The following is a 22590-nucleotide window of genomic DNA, read 5'->3' on the forward strand; positions in this document are numbered from 1 at the left end:
GACAGCAGCGTAGTCTTAAACAAAGAAGATGTGATATTTGATGCACCTTAATTTCAAAAAGCTACAGTAAGAACAAGCTTGCTGTTACCTCAGATCCTATTTTTTCTGACTGGGAAAAAAACTCTTTATTCAACAGCTCTTTTAAAAACGAAACTCGCAACCCTTGAAGTTACTAAATTGTTCGCATGACTCCCATCACAGACGGAGCCAATTCATGAATTAAGATGGACAGTTATTGTTGTTAAATCTGTAATAGTTTAACTTTGCGCTTATTCACACTTCCTCTTGACCCACTGCTCTTCCCTAGGGAAAACCGCTCTTTAGTGCTCAGCTGGAGCAAATGGCAATTCGGGTTTCCCATGGATTACCATTTGTTCTAATATATTGCTAAAGAGTGGATTTTCTCTTGGAAATGAGTGGGGAGAAGGGGAAAACCACTTGGACCCATGCATAGAAATGTGGGTCAGGTGGAAAACCACTCTGACCCACATTCTCTAGGCATGGCACAAGTGTGGACGAGCCCTTTGTGTTCCCGTAAAGTTGGGTGTCTGTAACAGAAAATGCACATCTGCATACTATCTTTCCCAAAGTCTTTGTCTGCAACTATGCACCACAGGTGTACTGTTTTTGAAATCCAAACTAAAAGAAGGTCCTCAAGGGAAAAGAAGAAGCTATTCCTGTCCAGGATGATCCAGTGGCTGGCCCAGTCCATGACAAGTAGCCATGGTGGCTGGGGCAGAGGGTCACAGGTTCCCCTACCATGCCTTAGGACTTGCAGTCGGCTAAGAAGGGTAAGAGCAACTTAAAGGCTAGGTGCTCCCTCGGGGATGCTGGCCAGCATCCATTGCCACCTGGAGACATGGGTGATTCTTAGTGCCTTGAGTCAAAAAGCAAGCAAGAACTATTGCTCCCTTGCTCCTCAGCTGTGAATGATGCCCTTATTCTACTCTACTGCTGCTGCTACCACCTTTCCTCACCCACACCTGTCTTTTGTGAGGCTGTGGTGAACTTGAGAGGTTGCCACCCATCACCTCACCCTGGCCAAACTGGCCAAAATGTAAAGAATAGATCTGAAATTTGTTGAAGATATAAAAAGGGGAGAGGTTCATATAGGCATATGCGGTGGGAATGTGAAAAAAATCAGAGAGTTCTGGGACATTGTATATAACGAATTAAAAAAAGGTACTCAAATTCCCATTCTCAGAAAGACCAGAGGTCTTTTTATTAGGGATAATGTCAACTGAAATCAAGAAAGAAGTAAAACCACTCTTTAGGTACGCAACATCTGCAGCCAGGATTCTGGTCTCAATGAATTGGAAGAGTGACATTACACCTACAAAGTCAGAATGGCAGGTAAAAATGACAGAATACATCCAAATGGCAATAATGACGGGGAAAATTAGAGGGTACTCAATGCAGAGGGTGAATAAAGAATGGATAGTGTTTAAAGAATATTTGAAAAACTACCATGATAGCAAAAATCTCCTGGCAGAACTTGAATGATTCTTCTAATGTATAGATAATAAACTAAAGAATCTTTCTCTGAAGGAAATCAAGGAAACAAAGTACAATAACATGATACCGTGTAAAAAATTACAAATGAGATCAGTTTTTTGAGAACAATTGGAAGTTTATTTTATCCTTCTTATCTTTATTCTTTATTTTCTTTTTCTCTCGCTATTTTTCGTTGTATTTTACTTTTTTCCATGTAGTGTACATGCATAAATTGTAACATGGTAAACTGTTGTGTAATATGTGTTGAATGTTTAATAAAGATTTATTAAAAAGAAGAAGAAAAGGTTGCCACCCATGGCATTGCCATGATTTCTGGCCCCTCACAAAAGTTATTACCCACAATGACTGATTGCATTCTCCATGTTTAGGGACAGTATGAGATAGAGTTCTGGTCTAGGTGGTCCCCTGGTGTGATCTAGAAGGCAGTCTTTATAAACAGACACCAGATATAAAGATATTCTGCAAATTATCTTGTTGTATGAGGGAATTCCAAAAGGTTATATGGAAATTAGAATGGCTTCCTCTTAAATGCCACCACGAATATTTATTGCCACGGTTGAGTTTCCTTCCCATAAACTTTCCTTGAGATCAACATCTTAGGTTGTTATGAAAGTCAGAGTTTGGTGCTAGTATATCTTGCTGTGACTTTTAATTTCTCCCTGTGAATTTCCCTTTTCATATGTATCTATAAAATCTGTCCTGTTTATATTACTCTAGGCATAGCCTTTTTAAAGAATGCCTCCGCTTATTGTTAGCTAGGGAATGTTATAACGCTGATAATGATGGGATAATAACTTGGATTTCGAACCTCTACTACTTAAAATTTAGCAGTGTTCCCCAAGCAGGGTACACACTGGGGCTTGTTAGCCAAATGTAATTGCAATCCTTACCTTCAAGGCAATTTTGAAGGCCCTCTATCCAAAGGGAGAGTCTGGGGAACTGAAGCCTGACGAAGCAGCAGGATTAGATAAGTTGATTATTCTCAGAGTGTTGGCATTTGCTAAAAGGCTCCTTGCAAGAAAGCTTTCATGAGGGCTTTCCAAAAGGCCTGCTAATTCCTTATTTCCATTCCCTGCCAACACACACACTCACTGTAAGGCACCAGGACACTTGGGTCACAAAGCCCAAGGAAGTTTCTCTTTGCAGGCAGAGGGTATTGCAGGTCTGGTCCATGCTGCATTGCAGTACTGAACCACCACTGCAGATGATCAGAAGGTGATGCCATACGCGCCAACATTTCTCCGATGAAAACGTCTCATTCCATAATGATGATTTTACTATCTATACCTCACACATCTTACTGGGTTGCCCCAGCCACTCTGGGCGTCTTCCAACATATATAAAAATATAATAAAACATTAAACATTCTAAAAAAGCTTCCCTATACAAGGCTGCCTTCAGATATCTTCTAAAGGTTGTATAGTTACTTATCTCCTTGGCATGGGGGTTGCATAATTCTGTACCCTCCAACATTTCTCCAATGACAATAGGGACGTCCTAAATAAAAGCATCACCTCCTGGCAAATAGAAGGGGAAGAAATGGAGGCAGTGAGAGATTTTACTGTCTTGGGTTCCATGATCACTGAAGATGGTGACAGCAGTCCTGAAATTAAAAGATGCCTGCTTCTTGGGAGAAAAGCAATGGCAAACCTAGACAGCATCTCAAAAAGCAGAGACATCACCTTGCCGACAAAGGTCCGTATAGTTAAAGCTATGGTTTTCCCAGTAGTGATGTATGGAAGTGAGAGCTGGACTATAAAGAAGGCTGATCGCCGAAGAATTGATGCTTTTGAATTATGGTGCTGGAGGAGACTCTTGAGAGTCCCATGGACTGCAAGAAGATCAAACGTATCCATTCTTAAGGAAATCAGCCCTGAGTGCTCACTGGAAGGACAGATCGTGAAGCTGAGGCTCCAATACTTTGGTCACATCATGAGAAGAGAAGACTCCCTGGAAAAGACCCTGATGTTGCGAAAGATTGAGGGCACAAGGAGAAGGGCACGACAGAGGACGAGACGGTTGGGCAGTGTTCTCGAAGCTATCAACATGAATTTGACAAAACTGCAGGAGGCAGTGGAAGACAGGAGTGCCTGGTGTGCTCTGGTTCATGGGATCACGAAGAGTCGGACACGACTAAACGACTAACAACAACAACAAAATAAAAGCATGCCATACTGGGATCAAATCAGAAACAGGGATGGCTTCTGTAAATCTGGGCTGTCCCTGGAAAAAAGGGACTCTTGGAGGGTCTGTGATGCTACTGCTAGGGCATCCATGCGCCCCACTTTACAACAGACAGTTCTGTATCTGAAGAGCTGGAAAAGGAGACTCGAGCCTTTTGGGGTGTAACAAGTTGTGTGTCTATCCAATTTTGTTAAAAACAGAAACAAATGTACATGTCTTTCAGTTGTCAGGAGCTGGAAGAATGCTGATCATGTGTAGCACCAGAGACCAATTTGTATCTCTTACAATGCTGTTCAAATGTATGTGCATTAGTGCAGATTGCCATATATTTACAAAATGTTGGTAAATGGAATGAGCATACTCAGTGCACTCTTGGTATGCTGAGCAATTTATTTGTACTGACTGTATCTGTAACCTCTTCCAGCTAAGTGCCATCAACTGCTTTCTGTGCCCCAATGCTCTTGTATTTTTCAGAACAGGCATGCTTTGAATAAAAGGATCCCAAATTAGACTCATTGTTGATCAATTTCATGTTCATGACATTATGGCACATGGCTGGGTTTTTTGTTTATTATGTTTATCTTACTGAGTTTTAAAAATATTTTATTTCAAGCTGCTGCCAAATTCCATCTAAAGCAAAATGTGAGTCCAGCTTGGGACTCCCTCCCTGCTGAGGCAAAACACGCAATGAATTTCAAAGGAAGTTAAAAAATGTTTCTATGAAGTTAAGAAATTGTCCCATAAGTGGATTTCTCACATCGACCAACACAGAAATAAAAAGCAACTCACTGAAAGGTTGAAAGAAAGCTTGGCTGAACTGTTCAGCACACCTCCAGCTGAAAAGTGTATTTCCCACATATTTGTAGAAGCCACATTGGTACTAGGTGAGTTCGCATGAATGTGTGGAGCAAGTCAAGGGGTCATATGGGCTAGCCTTCCTGCCAAGCACAACTGCTGTGCAACCCTGATGTGTGTTGGAAGGACTTTGCGCTGCGTTGGAAAGTGTCTTATGCATGCATCCATGGATGCATAAAGAGCTCTTCCAAGCAAGGAGAAACCCTCACCCAATCTCAGTGTGCAATCAGTATGCACACAGATTCCCATCTACGTATGCAATGCATATGGATGCAGGAAGAGTTATTTAAATGGACATTCAACCTGGTCCTTGAAGACTCCTCTGTGTGTTGTTTTTGCTGATAAGTGTTGCTACTCCTCTATCATTCCATTAGTATACTGTTTGCAGTCTTGCCATCCTATTTTAATGGGTCTCTTTGATGGCTGTTATTCGTGAAATGTTTTGTTTTTAATGGGTTGTTAGATTCCTTGATCCCCTGAGAGTCCCATGGACTGCAAGAAGATCAAACATATCCATTCTTAAGGAAATCGGCCCTGAGTGCTCATTGGAAGGATAGATCCTGAAGCTGAGGCTCCAATACTTTGGCCACCTCATGAGAAGAGAAGACTCCCTGGAAAAGACCCTGGTGTTGGGAAAGATTGAGGGCACAAGGAGAAGGGGCCGACAGAGGACGAGATGGTAGGACAGTGTTCTTGAAGCTACCAACATGAGTTTGACCAAACTGTGGGAGGCAGTGGAAGACAGAAGTGCCTGGCATGCTCTGGTCCATGGGGTCACGAAGAGTCGGTCACAACTAAACAACTAAACAACAACAACAGATCCTTTGAACCATTTAGGGATGGAAAGATGGGATATAAATGTTTTAACAAATGCAATGATTTGACTGTTTCTCAGTCCTCCCCAATCTGCACAATTGGTTTAATGACATGCTATGTTGTGAAACATGTGGCTGTTTTGTTCTCTTCTTTTGCAGATACATAGTTTTTTGATAGGGTTAATCCTCCAACCTCAGCTCACCTTGCAATCAGCTACGCTTTCCCAGAGAAGTCCCAAGAAAAGCCTGGACCTTTTTCACAGTTCTTCAAGAAAGCACAGAAAGACAAACCCTGGAGGCAGCTTGCTAACTGAAATAGGATGCACTGGAAATTGCAATTCCCTTGCCTCTCAATGGTCAAATATGTTCCTGTGCATCTAGACCCTAATACTGAAGCCTCAAAGACCTCTGCCGTTTCCTGCCATCCATCTGACCATCCGTTCTGTCCTGCCATTGTATTTTTATTGTGTCATCCATCAGCACAGGAAAGGCTTATGCAATTTTCACTTTGGGAATGCGAAACCCTGGGTATTAGTTGCATCCCTTGTGTTATGGAACTTTTAGTGGCATGCAGCACTCTTGTGAATGCCTGACATATTGTACATATGAGATGATACAGCTGTTATTGCCAAACACTCTCACATTATTCTTTCAGATCAGGGAAGAGCAGTTTGCTTAAATACTGTAACCGCTGGTAATTTGCTCACTTGGAGTTTGACATCCTTGTGTTTTACTTGTAAAATGCTGATAAGTACCATCTTGGAGGCAATTATTCAAAGAATCTGCAATTACTTTTAATATTTCCGCATCTCCCATTTTCCAAGATAGTGTTCTGATACATTGCCTGCCTTTTGTACTTTCCCGGAGAACAAATCACCGAGTTTAATAACACAGCAAGCATGGAGATGTGCAGTGCATTAGAGTCACCTCCACTTTTCATAATGAATACATCACTATCTGTCATCTTCGTAACAGCCTGCAAAGACAAAAACAAACAAATGAAAGCAACTTTTCGGCTGTAAATGGTATGGAAGGAGCTGGCAGAGTGTTTGCCTTTGTTGCTGCAAATAAGTCACATCGCAATAGGAATTAATCTGAAACTTTCCCAGGGCCATGTCCGCACAAATAGCTAGTTTGACAAATCTCTAATGGGCTTGATTTCCGGCTCTGCTCTTGCTATGAGCGGTGTTAATGTAAGAGGGGATCAAGAATATGGATGATTCTGTTAAAAGCCATATATACCTCTCAACTTGCATTTGACTGTGATGTTTACAAGATGCCATGGCGCTGTCAGACAAGGAAGGTCCAGAGGAAGAAATTAACTCTTTATTGTCAAAAGTACACTTACAATTAAGAAAAGGCATGTCTCTCAGCTGCTCTGAGGTTGTGCACCTGATGAGGCAGTTGCCACAACAGAGAGATCCCACGCCTGATTTCAGTTTATGTATCCCCACTATCCAAGCTGTGTGCAAGCAGTCTAGTATTTCTCCAGTGTGTAATCTGCTTCTATTCCTCCTGCTTCAATGGTCTTCTAGTCCTGGGAACAGGAGAGGTGGGGGCAGGAGGAGGAGGAGGTGTGAAAGCCCTTGACTCTCCCTCAGCCTGACCTCTCTCCCCCTCCTTTTGCACCTTTTCTTCACTCTCCAATCCTGCAGCTTCTCCTGCCTCTGACTCCCATCTCCTGGCTGTTACAGGCTCCCCCAGGATGTGGGTGGCGCTGTGGTCTAAACCACTGAGCCTCTTGGGCTTGCCGATCAGAAGGTCGGCAGTTCGAATCCCTGCAATTGGGTGAGCTCCCGTTGCTCTGTCCCAACTCCTGCCAACCTAGCAGTTTGTTTGTTTTTTTTAAATATTTTATTAAATTTTCTTTCAAATAGCCAGAAATTTACAGAATAAAAAGTAAAAAGTAAAGAAAGGATACATAAACACCAACTTTCCAAAATACTTTAACCGTTCCAATCGGACTTCCCCACATCTTCCGAATCCTGCGTTCTTTGCAATTAAAACATCAGCAATTTGTTACCTTATTTCATGTCTTACTGTATCTTTCAAATACTATGTTTCTAAATGTAAAATACTGTATCTCAGTTATTTGTACCTTAAAAATAAACATAGTATGGTTACTTCATGTTGTCCACCTCATCTTTCTTATAACTTAGTTTCCAATTCACTTATTCAAGTTGCTGAAGCAAGAGTTTCCTAATCGTACACATTCTTAACATTCATACAACTTATAATGTTTTTGCAAATAGTCCTTAAATTTTTTCCAGTCCTCCTCCATTACTTCCTCTCCCAAATCTCGGATTCTGCCAGTCATTTCAGCCAGTTCCATGTAGTCCATCAACTGCGTCTGCCATTCTTCCAGCGTGGGTAAATCTGGTGTCTTCCAGTGCTTTGCGATGAGAATTCTTGCTGCTGTAGTAGCATAAATAAACAAAGTTCTATCCTTCTTTAACACTTTCTGATCTACCAACCTAGCAGTTTGAAAGCATGCCAGTGCAAGTACAAGTAGACAAATAGGTACTGGTGTAGTGGGTTTCATTTCAGTGCACTCTGGCTTCCATCACAGTGTTCCGTTGCACCAGAAGTGGTTTAGTCATGCTGGCCACTTGACCCAGAAAGCTGTCCTTGGACAAACACCGGCTCCCTCGGCATGAAAGTGAGATGAGCACCGCAACCCCAGAGTTGTTCACAACTGGACCTAATGGTCAGTAGTACTTTTACCTTTACCTTTACCCATGTTGGAAAGTTGAGATAATTTTAATCTGTTTTAGAATTTTAATTTTTGTATGTCTTAAAGTATGGCTGTGAATTTTCCTCAATTTTATTGCTTTATCTTTTTGTAAACTATTTTGAGGTTCTTTTACAATCAAGAAGTTTCTAGATTTTATGGAAATAGGAAATATAAACAAATAAGCATGTTTTTGTATTTCCCCCCACTTTGTAAACTTCCTTTGAACCCCTTTCAAATAGGTAAAGTTCAAACAGATTAAGTTTTCTTTAAAAAAACTTTGGATTTATATAAATGTCAGTGCATGACTAAGGCTATGACTGGCTGTACTGAAATAAAAGCTTCAGATGTGTCTTTTCCAGCTCAGCGTCTTATTCATTGCTAGAGCAGACAGCTTGAGCTGGAAGTGAAAGTTTGAACTAGGGTTTGATCTGGAGCCAGAAGTGTGGCAGGCAGAGAATATTGTTATTGGGTGGCTTATAAATGTGGCTAATAAATTAAATTAAAATGAAATAAATAAGGCAGGAGTCACTACCTTTTTTTTTTTTAAGGGGTGCGGGTGGCACTGTGGGTTAAACCACAGAGCCTAGGACTTGCCGATCAGAAGGTCAGCAGTTTGAATCCCCTCGACGGGGTGAGCTCCCGTTGCTCGGTCCCTGCTCCTGCCAACCTAGCAGTTCAAAAACACGTCAAAGTGCAAGTAGATAAATAGGTACTGCTCTGGTGGGAAGGTAAACGGCGTTTCCGTGCGCTGCTCTGGTTCGCCAGAAGCGGCTTAGTCATGACCCGGAAGCTGTACGCCGGCTCCCTCAGCCACTAAAGCGAGATGAGCACCGCAACCCCAGAGTCGGCCACGACTCTACCTAATGGTCAGGGGTCCCTTTACCTTTAGCTTTACACTACCTTTTTTGACCAAACAACAGCAGAAGACCAAGCTTCCAGCATTTATACGAAGCCTTGCCAATCCAGCGGCTTTATGGTGCTTTCATATCACAGCAGCCAATGCCACGCTTCCACACTCCCATTTGGTTGAAAATGGCTCTGAACATACAAAGACATGCATCCCATACTGGGTTATCACCTAGTGTGAGCATAAAAGGTTCCAGGTTCACATGACTTCAGTGATATGAATCTGCTTCAACAGCTTCAACACTCCACTGGTAAGGATAGAATAATAGAGTACTGGTAGAAGTATTTCCATGTGGCGTGGTTGATATCTGTTTCATTCTGGTGCTGATCCAAAAGACCCCTGGCTCATCCACACTACTGCTTGTGCCATGCCTAGAAAGCACAGATCTGAGTGGTTTCCCCCTTGCCCCCCTCATTTCCAAGGGAAACCTCACTCTTTAGCAAAAAATCGGAATAAATGGCAATCTGGAGAAAGCCTGAATTGCTGTTTTCTCCAATTGAGCGCTAAAGAGCAGTTTTCCCTGGCGGGGAGCATCAGGACAAAAGGAAGTGTGGATAAGCCCTCTGATGTCACAAAAGTTGCATAACCTCTAGCCCTGGGGAAGCAGCAGTAATGGGTGAATCAGTCAAGCAACCTCACTCTTTTCCCCACTAGACTAATCTGATGAGCATTTCTTTAATCAGGAAATATTTGAATAATGGGGGCAGGCAGATCTGTGCAAGACTTGCAGCGAATGACTCCCAAACCCAAGTCAGGTCCCCTCTATTTTTCATATGGCAGAGCTTCTGGAGAGACTGGTGGGACATTGCCCTTCTTGCCCATAATAGCAGCCACCAGTGAATCAAATGTCACCCTGTTGCATAATAGAAGAGAAAGGCAGATATAAATATTTAAGACTTTGCCATGAAGTTATGCTAATTTTGATGCTGCCTCCTGGGGAATCTTTTGCTGATGAGAACATTTAATTGTTAAAGGCTAATGTGCATGTAGATAAACACTTGTGGAGCCTGATTTCTAAGCTAAAGAAAGGAAAGATGAAAATAATTTCTATTTGCTCTAACAGAGGGCCCCACCAAGATCCATTTCTCTGTTGCTTCTTGACCTAGAATCTGGAACTGATGGGGTCAGCTGTACATATATTTCCTACTCATGCATTGTCCTCTCTCCTAGCCAGGTGGAGATTACTTGATTACAGACTTCCAAAAATTACCAAACCAGCATGGAAATATGCCATACGAAGCCACTACAGCAATGCCTGAAGTGGCCAAAACTCTTGAACAACATGGATGTGGTCAGTTCAAACACAGCATACTTTCCCATGGAAGCGAAAGCTATCGGGCATTTATGTGAAATTTCAAGATGGGGAGACATGCACAGTCTGCTTCAATAAGGCTAGCAATATTTTATTACTGTGTTTCCACACATATCCCAGGGGGTGGGGGGAGCTCAACAGCTAAAACAGAGAAGCAGACAACCCATTTGATGTGCCAGTTGCTGAACTCTACCATGTCAGACAGGAGGTGCCTGAATCAAAAGTTGGAATGCTCTTCCAAATAAAGAATGACATAGTTGGGAGAAACATTTCAGAACCTTCTACCTGACATGCTATTTTAGTATGAGTAGGGAGTATAAAGACTCATAGGCTGGTGGCAAATGGAATATCTGAAACATCTTTCTTCTTCTTTGGCGATCACTCGTAGCCAGTTCCGGATTTACGTATAAACAAGCTATAGCTTAGGGCCCCTCTCCCCCCCCCAAAAAATCTCACCATTAATACACTTCTTCTTAATTGTATTTCAGTTCAACAATTACTTTGATAAAATACATATTTTGTTATGTGCAAATGGCTTAAGATACCTATTATGTCCATAAATTACCATATAGCATATATTCAACACAAAAAAGCGAAAATTTTTGTGTGTCAGCTAGACATATAAAGGGCCCCATTACCTTCAGTAGCTTAGGGCCTCATCAAACCTAAATCCGGCCCTGCTCATAGCCGAGTAAGATTCCATAAACACGGTTTTAACAGTGACTGTGGAGGGGGACATGAGCACATCTGTAACATGTCACAGAACAACAATCTTGATGTTGCATGCTATCACACTGACTACTCTTTCTGCAGTGTTTTACATCTACGTTGCTAATACAGGATGGGTTCTGGGAAATACAGGAACAATCTGGAAGCTGCAACCAGCAATGAATTCCAGTTCTGGGATTCGTTTTAGAAATTCAGTTAAGCTTAAGGTTACCAGATTTTTTTTCAATGAATCCGGAGACACTTTTCAACTTCCTACTGAATAGATGGATTTTGTCAGGGGACTGAATTGTAAATCCGGGGACTGTCCCTGGGAAACGGGGACGTCTGGTAACCTTAGTTAAGCTGGAATTTTGGGGGACCGTGACAGAGGTTAGAGTGAGGAACATTCACTTGTCTCTAAGGTAGAGAGCCCAGTCATGTCCAGTCATAAAGCTAGCCACTCTCCAATGCCTCGGGCAAAGTTCCTGGGGACTGAATTTGGGGCTCCCGTGTATAAGATATGTGCATGTAAGAGATGGGTCTTTTGACCCATCTCCCTTTGAGAGGGGGGCAGGAGGCAAAAGTAATTGCTGGAGATGTGGAGATCAGACAGGCTCACTGTACCATATACGGTGGAAATGTAGCAAAACAAAGAAATTTTGGGAGGAAATCCACTTTGAATTAGAAAAAAATGTTAAGAATCTCATTTATTAGGAAACCAGAGGCATATCTGTTGGGCGTTACAGACTCAGATATTCCTAAAAAAATTAAATATTCTTTTTTGTATGCAACAGTGGCAGCGAGAGTTCTTATAGCTACAAGGTGGAAGAGTGACATAATTCTTTCAAGAGTGGATACAAAAATTGACTGAATATGCTGAATTAGATAGTTTACCTGAAAAAATAAACCGAGAATTGAATTTGTATCAAAATGGGAGGCCATCAGAACATATCTTAAACAAAATTATACCATGTTAAAATCTGTAGCAGCTTTTGAGTGATCCCAGCAGTTCTTATTAATTGCTTATATAAATAGAAAAATTTATAAATTGTGAAAATATTAACATAAAAAATAGTATTTTGATATGGCAGTAAATTTATGTAAAAAGAATTAAGGAATAAATGGGAAGTCGGGTGTAAAAGATAATGAGATTTTTACTTTTATTGTAACATGAAATTGTAATCATAAATTTTTGTCATAGTTTTTATCTTCGTAACAGATTGTGTAAATTTAATTTTCTTTCCTTTTCCCTCCCCTCTTACGTTGCACCCCCTTTTCAGTATTGTTCCCTTTTTTGTATGTAATAAGCATAGAAATCAGAAGGTTGGCGGTTCGAATCCCTGTGACGGGGTGAGCTCCCATTGTTTGGTCCCAGCTCCTGCCAACCTAGCAGTTCGAAAGCACGTCAAAGTGCAAGTAGATAAATAGGTACCACTCCGGCGGGAAGGTAAACGGCGTTTCCGTGCACTGCTTTGGTTCGCCAGAAGCAGCTTAGTCATGCTTGCCACATGACCTGGAAGCTGTACACCGGCTCCCTCGGCCAATAAAGCGAGATGAGCGCCGCAGCCCCAGAGTCGGTCACGACTGGACCTAATAGTCAGGGGTCCCTTTACCTTTACCTTAAGCATGGAAATAAAATAAAATAAAAATAATTACTCAAAAAAGGGGGGCTGGAGGAACAGATTTCTTAATAGAAAGAGGTGGTAGCAGCCATTGTGCCATCTGTGGCACAAGTATAGCTAAGATACTAGCACCCTGGCCGCACTCCTGAAGATGTCTGAGCTGACTTGCTCACCCTTGCTGCTGCTACTTGATCCCGGTGCCCTTTGGCCTCCCTTGGGTGCTTTCTTGCGATGCTGAACAGGCAGCATGCGCCACATGGAAGATACAAAATCCTTTTTACAGATCTTTCTGATCACCAGTGGCCCAACATTATCGTGGCTTCTTGCATCTTTATTTCACTTTATCATTTAAATGGACTGATTCATGTTGCATAGGAATGACTGTCACATAATTTGACTGATGGGAATAGTGTTCATTTTCTCCCCTGTATTTAATCTATTGAGTGAGGGGAGCAGCCTTGGGAAAGGAACGTGACTCATACTAATGAGTGCTGAACACTTGCGGGCAATTTCATTTGATTTTCTGCCATTGCTATTAATGTTCTGATTATTATTGAAATCGTTGTTTATTTTTTTCCCATCAGACCAGAAGATTAAAGTAGAAGCAGAATAAATCCGCAGAGAATAAGACCATCTGAGTTGTGGAAGCATTTCCATTTTTGTCTCTTGTAGTTCCTTCAGAATAGTGCTTGATAAGCACTACGGTGCAACATCAGCCACAGTGCTGTGAAAAGCACACACAACTAGGGTTGGATCTAAAGGTGCAAACAGAGGGAAACTTCTGCTTGGGGGCTCTTTTACACTTTATGCCAGAGTATTGTGCAAGCAAAGAAAAATGAAATGCAGTGTTTTAGAAGAAGAAGAAGAAGAAGAAGAAGAAGAGTTTGGATTTGATATCCCACTTTATCACTACCCGAAGGAGTCTCAAAGTGGCTAATAATCTCCTTTCCCTTCCTCCCCCACAACAAACACTCTGTGAGGTGAGGCTGAGAGACTTCAGAGAAGGGTGACTAGCCCAAGGTCGCCCAGCAGCTGCATGTGGAGGAGCGGGGAATCGAACCCGGTTCACCAGATTACAAGTCCACTGCTCTTAACCACTACACCACACTGGCTCTTACACACTGGCTTTTACAACGGATTATGTGAAATGCTTAGTGACCATTTTGGCAAATAAGCAGTATATAAATTATTATTATTATTATTATTATTATTATTATTATTATTATTATTATCATCATGCTGGCCACATGACCCAGAAGCTGACTGCGGACAAACGTCGGCTCCTCGGCCTATAGAGTGAGATGAGTGCCGCAACCCCAGAGTTGTCTGTGACTGGACCTAATGGTCAGGGGTACCTTTACCTTTATCTTTATTCTTATTTAAAGAAGGGGAACCATGAGAAGTGTCATAGAGCTGAACTTGTGCACAAACATTTGCAAAGCAAGGACTGACAACTATTTCGCATAGCTCTGGAGTAGCAAAAAACATGGTATTACTTTATTCCACTGTATTTCCATCTCAAGCCTGCTTGAATATGATGCATGTAAGGCAGTGTGGGAAGTAAGAATGTGTGTGGGGTGGAATATATTTGCGAGACCTGAGCTTGACAATACCGTACTGGCAAATTGACCTCACTCAACTTGCACTGGACAGACTTCAAATATCGACTGCCAGAAAGAATATTCCTTTTGACAGAATTCTACTTACTGGGCCCTTTGCAATGGCATTCAATCAAAGGGAAGGCAGTATAATACAGAACCTGTCATCTGCTATGGATCACTTGAAAACCAACCATGCCTTAGGGAGATTTGGTTGAACAACAACAACATGCAGCATTGTTGTGTGAATGCTTTTTGTGGGGTAGAATTACTTCGGAATATATTAGAACTTGACAGGGATATGATCTCAAAGGCAAGATTTGCAAAGAAAAAGAAGGAAGAGAAGAAAAGCAGAGCGCTAGTAATATTTATAGGGAACAGGTTATTCAGTGTTTGCATTGTGCAATTCACCGTCATAGACAAAAGCCACAATGCAACAGAAAGCCAGATGTACTAAAACCTGTGAGCCAGATGTACTGAAACCGGGAGACTCCAAGACCTGAGAGAAGAGACGGTGGAAGAAGACTGGAAGAAATTTAAGGAATATTTGAAAAAATATATGTTAATATTTAAACCTTAGAATAGCTTCGGAAGTGGATACAGGCTGTAGGGTTAGAAGTAGAAGATAGGGTATTTTAAAATAGTATTATTTGTAAGTGATAAAACGTGAAGTTATTTTAAGTGTGATTAAAAAAAAAGATGGTTAGAAATTATGATATATGTAAACTGCTAAAGATGAAGTAAAATGAAAATCAGAGAGGTGGGACTTGGGGAAGCCCACTTAACAATGTTTAGAAAAATAAGGATATGACAAAAATTTGTTCGTATTGTTTGTCTTTTTGTATTTGTGTTATAAAATGAATAATTTTTTTTTGAAAAAATAAGAAACCTGTAAGAAAGAGAGGTCCTAAATTTAGTGGTACAGCACACCTTCCGCAAGCCCTCCAAGTGTCCCAATAGCTTAGCAATTAAATAATAATAATAAGCTAAGCACTGTTAAGTTAATACACATCTTTCCATGTCCTCATTTATCACTCTGTTCAATTCATTAGAATACACATGAAATACACACAACGTCCATTGTCCAGCCAGCTCAGTCAGATGCTGTGCTGGATGGGGTCCTCGGGCACTGGGCTATCGTCAAGATGGTGGGGGTCTGGGGTCTACCGCCAGTGGATGTCGACTTCGGTTAGCCTGCCCAGGCACCATCGATGAGGAAATCACCAACATCTCTCTTGATATTCAGAGGTCCATTCCCACTTGAGGAAGCTGGGGGATGTCTGCTCTTCCTGCTTTTTTAATTTTTAGGTGGGTAGAGGGAGGGATTTTCTATTCCACCAAAGCGTATACCATAATAAACATTCAAGACATCGCAAGCTCCTTCGTGTGAATTAAATTTTGGCCCTGGTTTTTGCAATGCACGTGTCTCGCTTCTTTACGCTGGGTGTGAGTACAATCACCGCTTTAAAACCTTACGGTGTTTCCCTGCGTGTTCTTCAGATAAAAACTTTGACATCAGTATAACAGCACCGAAAGAAAGATGGTTCAGGCAATCAGGGGAGTTTTTGTTCTTAACTTTGAAGGTGAGAATTCTCTGCAGTAATGAGAGCTGTCGTGGAACATGGTGTTAAAGCAGATCCCAAATTATCCGTGCTTCATTTCAAACCGTGTAAGGTGCTACTTTAGACTTGACAGAAAAAACAATACTGATAGTTCCTATGTACTCAGTCCAGTTTGGTAACTGATAGCCTGATTGTAGAACGGGTGGTGGCGGGGAGGGAGAGAAGCTGCAATCATTTCAAGATTCAGATTCTCACCTATCACCTGTATAGTCTGATGTAAATAATGATTGCCTTAAGGGTTACAGTTTCATCAGGCAGGTGAAATCGAAGATGCACTTGCTACTGCCTTTATCCCATTTTCCTTGGGATACGTGCAGCTCCATCTCCCACAATGATTAGCTCCCAGAGTGAAGCTGGGCATCTTGTAGCAGAGGTTAAATGAATGACCAGAGAGCAATGATTACAGAAGCAGGAAAAGTTGCTGGGTGATGCTAACCAGTAGCCTGTATATGTCCCTCTTCCCTCACCCCTCTCAGGCTAACTTTAAACAACAAGATCGCCCTAACCAACCTGACATATATAGAGGTTCATGTGTCAAAATGCACTCAAGGAAAGTATTAAAAAATGAGATGGCACAGGAAAACTCACAGAACTGGCCCTACCATTAGGCAAAGTGGTATAGCAACCTCAGGCAACAGAATTCAGGAAGAGGGGGCAATGTGTTGGGGAACACAGCTTATGTATACCAGGTAAGAGATAAGTGTGCCCTGCAACCCCTAAGCTAGTCTGATGCCCTTGGATGTGGTGGCCGGTCACTGACTTTGACCTAAGAGTCAACTTCCTGTCTACTCCTTCATCTCAACCAGAAAAAAATCTTAGGCCGACCCTTGTGTGGTGTTGATTTAAAAAGGTAAAGGGACCCCTGACCATTAGGTCCAGTCGTGACCAACTCTGGGGTTGCGGTGCTCATCTCGCTTTATTGGCCGAGGGAGCCGGCATACAGCTTCCGGGTCATGTGGCCAGCATGACTAAGCCACTTCTGGTGAACCAGAACAGCACACAGAAACACCGTTTACCTTCCTGCCAGAGCGGTACCTATTTATCTACTTGAACTTTGATGTGCTTTTGAACTTCTAGGTTGGCAGGAGCAGGGACCGAGCAACGGGAGCTCACCCCCGTTGCGGGGATTCGAACCGCCGACCTTCTGATCGGCAAGCCCTAGGCTCTGTGGTTTAACCCACAGTGCCACCTGTATCCACTGTTTATTTCACCTCCAATATTAAAAATTGCAGCTCCTTCTAGTGAGCATTTTTACACTGGTTGAAATTCAACGTCATTCTGAAATGATTGTCCCGTCAGTGCAAGGCATTTCTGCACGCCAAACAGAATGATCTCCTCTCTCTTCCTGTTGTGGAGATTCTCCTGGTGCTCCAGAGTGGATTTTGGGGGAGCGCAAGGGGCATGTGCAAGGAGGAGATGGGGGGGAGCCCCTTTGCACTATGGGAGTCCTTGCACTGGCTTCTGCTAGTGCACCAGGGTTAGCTGAATCCAGCCCATTGTTATCAATCTATTTGTTATATTCATACCTGACCTTTCAGCGCACATTGTATCCCAAATTGGTGGAAATCCGTGCAGGAATACAGTGTAATTAGAGATGCCTTGTGTGTGGCAGCCAGTTTTTCCAGACCTCTGACAGTTAGTGAAGATATCCTGGGTCCAGACTCCAGCGAGAGAGGGAAGACAGAAGGATCTGCCATTGGACTAAGGAACTCATTGATGGTAAAGAACTCTGCCTGGTCCCTGCTTTGAATGGGAGAAGGTGAGCAATAGCCCGGGAGTAAGAGCCAGGTGTATGCATTGAATAGCAATGCCCAAGGGCAATGCACAATAGACTCACCTGTGGCTTGAATAGGGGCTCAATGAGCAATTTCATCTATTTCACCTGACATGAGTATTAGTGATGTGAATCAGCCTCTCAGAGAATTGTAAGAAATACATATCTGTGAATCTACAACATGTGTCCCACACATGCAAATGCCAGTGTTCAGGTAAGCAGGCAATATATTCCAATAAACAATTGGAACACACTTTCCAGTTTTCTTGCTTGCACGGGCTTCTGCACCATACATTTAAAGCACCATCATACCACTTGAGCCATCATAAAGGTAAAGGTAAAGGTACCCCTGCCCGTACGGGCCAGTCTTGACAGACTCTAGGGTTGTGCACCCATCTCACTCAAGAGGCCGGGGGCCAGCGCTGTCCGGAGACACTTCCGGGTCACGTGGCCAGCGTGACGAAGCTGCTCTGGCGAGCCAGCGCAGCACACGGAACGCCATTTACCTTCCCGCTAGTAAGCGGTCCCTATTTATCTACTTGCACCCGGGGGTGCTTTCGAACTGCTAGGTTGGCAGGCGCTGGGACCGAACGACGGGAGCGCACCCCGCCGCGGGGATTCGAACCGCCGACCTTTCGATCGGCAAGCCCTAGGCACTGAGGCTTTTACCCACAGCGCCACCCGCGTCCCTGAGCCATCATAGTTTTCCCCAAATAATCCTGGGAACTGTAGTTTGTTAAGGGTGTTTAGAGATTTTAGGATACCCTATTTCCTTTCAGAGATACAGTCCCCAGCATTCTCTGGAAATAAGAATTGATTGTTTACAACCACTCTGGGAACTGGAGAAAAAAAAATCCCATTCTATTCCCATACTATTAAAGATAACTTGTGTTTTCATTTTTCCCCCATGGTGGAAATGTGTAGCTTGTCACCAGCCAGCAATATGCTTAGCATATTGGTAAATGCAGACCTGCATATTCTCTCTCTCTCTCTCTCTCTCTCTCTCTCTCTCTCTCTCTCTCTCTCGTATAATGTATAATGCAACCAGTATCCCCCACGAAAGCTGCAGTGGCATGAAAACAACGTCTTCTTGAATATGAAGACCGCCTACTGTTCTGTATTCCACGAAGGAGAGGATCTTGCATGTTTATTGCTGCTGACAGCATTAAACGGCAGGGAAATTCAGCAACCACAATTCCAAAAAGCTCATTTGACTTTGACAAGTGGAGAAAAATTACCAGCACAGTAAGAGACATATATAGACAATCCAGTGCTGGAATGTATTAAGATAAACCTGACGTGATTAACTCACGATTTATGGAACAAGGGAGAAAAAACCAACAGGCCCTTTAACTTGCTCTCACCCTCTCCTTGAATTAAATAGCTCTCCCCCACCCACAAGAATTGCTATATTATATATTTTTTTTAAAAAAAACTATTTATTAAAATTTTCCAAAAATCCAGAAAAAAGAAAGAAAAAGAAAAGACAAAAAAATAAAAAAAAACATTCACCGTTTACAGCCTTATTTTCAATAACATATTTCCATGACTTCCCCACACCTCCCCTTCTTGTATTCCAATTCCAATTATTAGTTCAACAAGTTCTTATCCCCAATTTTTGACCTTATTGTATTTAGTTCATTATTATATTTAGTTCATTTTATATAACCAATTTTAACTTATAAACATCAGTCTTTATACCTCAGTACCCATTCTTAAAATCTTTTTCTAAGGTCGACCTCAATACCCTTCCACGAATTCCCCATTTTTATACCCCTAACAGAATAAAATAAAAAGAATCAAAATATAATTATACACCCTTTGGATTCCCAAACTCCTCCCCCCCTTTCCCAGTTTCGATCCCCAACAAATGTCCATCAGTCTATCTGCAGTCAGCCTGGAGACCTCACGTCCGAGGCTCGTAATTCTCTCTCAGTTCCTCTCTGCCGGTTTTTTTTGATAGTCCTTTATATCAAACACCAAATCTCGGAGAAGCTCTGTCTCAACAATGTCCATTTTTCTTCCAGCCAGATCTCCATATTTAAAAGTGGAGCTCAAATCTTGTTTCTTAATCCTTTTAAGTCCAAATGTCCCAAAAGCTCCAACTTCCATCTTGATCAGATTTGTAATCCAAGGGTCTTCAGATCTCCACATAAGGAGATCTCTCCATTCTTCATTCTCCAGTTCAAACCAAATTTTCATCATCCAGTTCTTATTTTCCTTTGTATCCTTCTTGACAGGCCTCTGGCTTTCCTTCATCTGCGGCCTTGTGGCTCCTCCTTCCTTACTCTCCAGATCATCATATATTTCTTTTTCCGCTTTCTCAAATTTCTCAGATTTCTTTTCCTGTTCAGCTGCAAAAACTTTTTGTTCCGCTACAAGGACCTTTTGTTCAGCTGCAAAGACTTGAGTCAAGTCCCTTCCAGATTCAGTAAGTTTATTTACTGTTTCATTCAGTGTTTTGACCCTTGTAGCCAAAACATCGTTTTGTTCTTGTAGCTTTCCCAAGAGAAAGAAAGTCCTATTTGCAGCCATTCTTGTAATGTCCCAGAACCCCCTCTAGAGGGATTCTGGTTACTTAGTAATCCTTCCAGTTCCAACCCAAAAGTCAAATTTACTTGTTCTTCTCTGTTTCAACAATTTATAGCCAAAATGTAACAAATCTAACCAGCAAAGACAACAGAAACAAAGTTCTCTTTCTTCCCCAGCTTTGACAGCTAGTTTGACAGCTGTCAAAATCTTCTATGTCTCTTGTACAGGCTCTCTCGCGAATAACTCCCGGGTCCCGGGGGGGGGGGGGGTTGCACTTCAGCTCTCAAAAACAACTCTTATCCTCCAGCAAAATTACTTATACTGCCAAATCGTGAAATTAATAACTTTTATCCAGTAAAGAAGAAGATGTTCTCTCAACCTTAGTTATCTAGTCCTTGCTTTAAGTTGTTTACAAGGCGGGGAGACGGACTTCCTCTTTGCGCCTACCCTGATCGTACCAAATCCGAAAAAAAAATAAAATCCCTTTTAAGTCCAATTTCTGTATTACTCACGGGTTGTTACTTTTAATCCAAATGTTCAAAGGAATAAGTCAGCGCTCTCCGTCCATGGCATGCGGCTTCACTCAGCAGGGGAAGCAGAGGACTCTCAGCACCGCGCCGCTCCCCGTCCCCCGTTCCGTAGCCTTTAAAAAGGCTCCTTCGCGGGTCGGGGGGGGGGCGCAATGGTGCCCGCCGAGTCACCAAGTCCACAGGCTTCTGCGCCTGTGGTTTCTAGGGGTTCCCGCGTCGCCGCTGCGGCAGGACCCGACCCCTGCTGAGCTGATTCCCTCCGGAGCTCGGAGGGAATCTGCCATTAGGCGATGGCGCGAACCCGGAAGTCCAAGAATTGCTATATTACCGGTATATTAAAGGAGACATGATATTTGTGACTTTGGTGGTTTGGGCAAGAAAGAGTATAGGAAGCCAGTAAAAAGGGAAAGGGAATGGACCTCTGACAGTTAAGCCCAGTCGCAGACGACTCTGGGGTTGCGGCGCTCATCTCTCTTTACAGGCATGACTAAGCCGCTTCTGGTGCAACAGAACACCGAAACCAGAGCAGCGCACAGAAACACCGTTTACCTTCCCACCGGAGTGGTACCTAATTATCTACTTGCACTTTTTGGCATGCTTTCAAACTGCTAGGTTGGCAATACAACTACTGAAAGTTCCATAATGGCCAGAAGCCAAATCCGCTATGCACACCTTTTCTTAGTGAAAAATGAGAGCATACTCCAAGTCACATAAAAGCACATAGGCCAAAGTAGCTCATTAGTCCAAGCAAAGCACATCTAAGAACCATCATGCAGACTGTGGTGACCAGTGACAACTGAACCTGAAAGGGCAGCCAAGTAGCACTGGGGCCAAGTAGACTATTAGAAGCAGGTCACCAGAAACTCACAGAGCTATAGATATTGATGGCTGAAGAAACGATTGTGTTTCAGCCTCCTGCTTGCAAAATTGAAGGAACAGTCAGCAGTATCTCAGAAAGGAGCAATAGGCACAGCTTGCAAATTCATGCATCTGATTGGTTGGGGAGGCCGTGTATAATTCTGCCCCAGTCCTACTGAAGTGTCATTGTATCCCCATTGTATCATGACTATCAAGTGTGTAATCAAAGGGATAAATGGAAGATCAAAGGTGGTTGTGCCCACTTAAGCTATCCGTACTGGAAGAGTTTTCAGTTTATTATTGAAAGTCTCCCCTCTTTTCTTTTATTCATGGAGATGGGTGGGACTTAGTGATTCTTGTGATTGGCTGTGATTGGCCAGCAAAGAAGATGGAGTGAGTGAGTATGTGAGTGAGGGGTACAGAGGAGAGACTGAGCTACAGCTTGGGGTGGGGGTAGGCACTCAGAAAGATTGAGTGGGCAATGCAAGCTCTGCCTTATGTGAGAAACCCTCATGGAGTGCCTTTCCTTGCCTCCTGAATACACTCACCAGACTTTTGACTACGCCTCCAGTTTCTGGCCTTTCCACCCTTGCTGATCTCTTATGTACTCTACCTTGATGTGGTGCCAGACTGTCTGGGACAGCTGATGTTAGACAATGGAACTCCGGTGTTAAGAATTAAAAATGGCCTCCATCTATGCTCAATACATATATTTGTAAATACAGTGGTACCTCGGGTTACAAACACCTCGGGTTACAAACACTTCGGGTTACAGACTCCACTAACCTAGAAGTAGTACCTCGGGTTAAGAACTTTAACTCAGGATGAGAACAGAAATCGCGCGGCAGTGGGAGGCCCCATTAGCTAAAGTGGTACCTCAGGTTAAGAACTGTTTCAGGTTAAGAACGTACCTCTGGAACAAATTAAGTTTGTAACCAGAAGTACTACTGTAAATGTCAGTATTACAGAAACACCTTGTCTCTAGTCAGCTCTTGCTACAAGGGGAACCAAACCTAGGTAAGCA

The sequence above is a fragment of the Podarcis muralis genome, chromosome 13 (assembly GCF_964188315.1).
Source record: "Podarcis muralis chromosome 13, rPodMur119.hap1.1, whole genome shotgun sequence".
Lineage (NCBI taxonomy): Eukaryota > Metazoa > Chordata > Lepidosauria > Squamata > Lacertidae > Podarcis > Podarcis muralis.